This window comes from Nannospalax galili, unplaced genomic scaffold, assembly GCF_000622305.1.
Source record: "Nannospalax galili isolate Female #2095 unplaced genomic scaffold, S.galili_v1.0 scaffold1759, whole genome shotgun sequence".
Taxonomy (NCBI): Eukaryota; Metazoa; Chordata; class Mammalia; order Rodentia; family Spalacidae; genus Nannospalax; species Nannospalax galili.
In genome coordinates this window covers 758,808-763,032 of record NW_008342711.1, presented here as the reverse complement: position 1 = coordinate 763,032, position 4,225 = coordinate 758,808, and positions in this window count along the sequence as shown.

Below are 4,225 nucleotides of genomic sequence, written 5' to 3'. Positions count from 1 at the left end.
ATATATATGTAAACAAAATCTTACCATTCATTAAAAAGAAAGGTAAGTTTACATTAAAAAAATTAAAGAGGAAATAGGGGTTGGAGAGACAGCTCAGCAGTTAAGAGCACTGGCAGCTCTTTCAGATGATCCAGGTTCAATTCGCAGCACACACATGGCAGCTAACAACCATCTGTAACTCCAGTACCAGGGGATCCAACTTCTGCCCTCTGCAGGCATTGCATGACATGGGGGAACCCACCTACATGCAGGCATTAATTACACTCATATATATAAAATAAAAGTAATAAATAAAATATTTAAAAAACCAAAAATTTAAAGGGAAATAATATTTCCAAACATATTTTACAAAGGTCATATGACTTTGATACCAAAGGAAAACAGAGGCAGTACAAAAAATTATAGGCCAATATTCCTAATAAACATAAATATAAAAACACTCAACAAAATACTAGCAAACAAAATTCCACTGCACATTAAAAGGCCCATTCACCATGATCAAGTGAAATTTATCCCAGAGGTACAGGTTTCAATATGTATGAATCACTTAATTCAATATACCACATCAAACAGAATAATTCTCTGAAGAGTTACAGAAAAGACAATCATCTAAAATCCACATCCTTTAATAATAAAACTTTCTACAAATTAGGTATAGAAAGAATGTCTTAACCTGAATACTCAGGAGGCTGAGGCAAGAGGATCACCATAATTTGCAAAGTCAGCCTGGACTACATAGGGAGTTCTAGGCCCACCTGGGCTATAGAGTAAGACCCTGTCTCAAAACCACCAAAAAAAAAAAAGGAACAAAAAAAGAATGTACTTCAACACAATAAATTTCATGTATAAAAGCCCACAGATGATGTAATACTCGATGGTGGATGGTGAAAACGTTAAAGTTTTTCAGTTAAGAAAAAAAATAAAGCATCATCATTATTCAACATAGTACTAGACATTCTATTTAGAACAATTAGGCAAGATAAAGAAATAAAAAGCATCCAAGCTGGAAAGAAAAATTATATTCTCTCTCTTTGCAGATGACATAATCTTATAAATGGAAAATCCCAAAGAACCCACCAAAATTTAATAAACTAAAAAATAAATTCAGTAAAGTTACAGTATTTAAAAAATCAACATAGAACTGGGGAGATAACTCAACAGGTAAAAGTGCTTCCTATTCAGGAGTGATGACTTGAGTTCAATCCCCAGAATCCACATGATAAGCCAAGTGGAGTGGTACATATCCTAGTGCTCCTACATACAGAAAAATAGGAGGCAGAGACAGGAGCCTCAAGTGAAAGCTCACAGTCCAGCTGCCTGGAGTATGCAGCACAACAGCAGAAACAGCTAGATAGATCCTGCCTCAAAACAAGGTGGAAGGAGAGAACCAAACCCAGAAAAGTTGTACACACACACACACACACACACACACACACACATACACACCACATAAATAAGTAAAGAAAATTTTAAAGATCAACATATAGAAATCACATGATGGGTGACACTGGGATGGAAGGAGCCAGGGTTGGAGTGGTCCTGAAGCAAGAGGAGTGATGTATGTTATGGCGGATAGGATGCTGACAATGATGATCCCACACAGGGAGCCAGGTACCAGCAGGCACACTGCAATACAAACAGTAATTCTGCAAACTGCATTGACGAAAAGGGACCATGTTTGACGTAATTCCAGGCAAATCCAACAGCATCTTCTCTCTAATGGCTGACTCTATTAATGATAGCATCCTGGGACTTGAAAGATGTCGTCCCTATTTCTGAGACCTAGTCTGGATCAGGCTCTGGCTCCTGCTTTAGCTCTGCCTCTGGTGAGGGGTCTGGAAGTGGCTCTGGAAGTGACTTCCTACCTGATCTGGAATACGAATACCAACCAGTAGATGAAAATGGTGTATTCTTTTATAACTTTAGGTTTCTCACGAGGAAGTTCCCTGTAAAAAACCAGGACTTGGGTCAAGATGGAACAAGAAGATGGTTTTATTACACAATAGCCACTGTTTCCCTGCCTTGACACCAAGCAATGTGTTCAATATATTCTGCGTACCACAGTTAAATGATTAGTTTGTGGATAAAGAGTTTTATAGAGAATTTAAAATATCTGAAATAATATTAAATTATATCATTTTTTCTCTTTAATTCTTAAAGGATTATACTTTAATATATGTGTATGAGTGTATTGCCTGCATGTATGTGAGTGCACCCGTGTCCTGCAATGCCGCAGAGGTCAGAATAGGGCTTCGGATTGCCCTGGAACTGGAGTTAAGGACGGTTTGTAGCCGCCATGTGGGTGCTGGGAATCGAACCCGGGTCCTCTGCAAGAGCAGTCAGTGCTCTTAACCACTGAGCTATCTCTCCAGGCCCTTTAATACTGTTATTTATCTGATTGTTCTATAACATAATTGCATTAAAAATAAAATTTATTATTATTGTGTTCTTCTGTATATGATGTAGGTATGTGGGTGTGCATGCCATGGCACACATGTGGAGGTCAGAAAATAACTTTGTGAAGTCAGTTCTTTCCTTCTACTGAATTCAGGTGGCCAGGCTTCTGAGCCATTTCATTGACTCATGTACATGAATTTTTTGAACATTGTTATGAAATTAAGTTAGGTTCCCCATTTCTACACAATAGTTTTAAAAATTATACTGTTTTTGGAAAAATTCAATTGAAAAGCAAATCAATGAGCATTATTTCATACCCAAGTCTTCAAGAACCAGAATCTGATTATGAATTACAGATAAAACATTTTTTGATTAAAAATAAAAGCAAGATGGAAACCAGTGAACTTATACAGTGGATATGTGGCATGGTGTACAGTGTGGAGGGTTTTACTGTACTCCAGATATTTCATGTGTTGGGGAACTAGTCTGAGTGGTGTTAGAAACTTAAGACACCAATTAAAGCACAATTGTGGACTCAGTATCTCATAATCCTTTGCCTTTTATTTACCTGGGTATTTTAATATTTTCTATAGTTACTCTATTCAAGCTAAAGTATAATCCCCAAAGCAACAAAAAAATCATTAATGTTTCCATTTATGAATAAAAAACTATCCAAAAATAGAAATCAAGAAAATAATCCCATTTATAGTAATTATAAAAATAAAATACTTAAGACTCAATAAACCAAAGACGTGACTGATATATACCACCCAAACTATACACCACTGAAAGAAATTGAAGATATAAATGAAAAGATACTCTAAGTTTATAGAAAAATTAATATTGTTAAAGCATCAATACCACCCAAAACAATCTATAAATTCAATGTAATCTTTATCAAAATTCCAGTGCCATTACTCACAGAAACAGAAAAAGCAATCTTAAAATTCACATGGCCCAACAAAGATCCTTCTCCCAAATAACCAAAAATAGCTCGAACAAACAGAGAAAAGCTAGGAATATACCACCTGATTTCAAAATTTTACTATAAAGCTATGAAAACTGCATTAGCTGGGCCTGGTGACACAGGCCTATAATCCTAACTTCTTCAGAGGATTTTAAGTTCAAGGCTACAATTAGATACATACACAGAATGAATTCAGAGCCAGCCTAGGCAATCTAATGAGACCCTGTCTTGAAGGTAAAAAATAGGGGTTAAGGAGATGGCTCATAATTGCTGTGAAAGCATGAGGGCCTGAGTTTGAGTTTCCATAACCACTGTAAAAAGGCTGCGTGGCCATGTGTCCCTGTAAACACAGTATTGCGGGAGTGGAGACAAGTGAATTCCAGGTGCTTGCTGGTCATCCAACCTAGCCAAAATGTCAAGTTTTGGGTTCAGTGAAAGACCGCCATCTCAAGGGAATAAGAGAGAGAGAGAGAGATGAAGAAAAAGAAGACACCTGATGTACTCTGGGTATGTGCACAGGCATGCACACTCACACACATGTGCACATACATGCATATATCACACACAAATACAAAGTTTAAAAAGTAAAAAGAGGACTGGGGATCTAGGTAGAGTGATGCACAAGGCCCTGCATTCAATCCCAAGGCCTGAAAATAAAAACCCAGCATAGTATTAATATACAAACAGATACATAGATCAATGAAACGGTATAGAGAACACAAAAATATATCTACACATTTCAGCCAACTGATACTTGACAAAGATATCAAGAACACACAATGAAAAAGGGATAATCTCTTCAATAAATAGGAAAAGCATACAGAAGAAGGAAATTATACTATCTTCTCAAACCACATACAA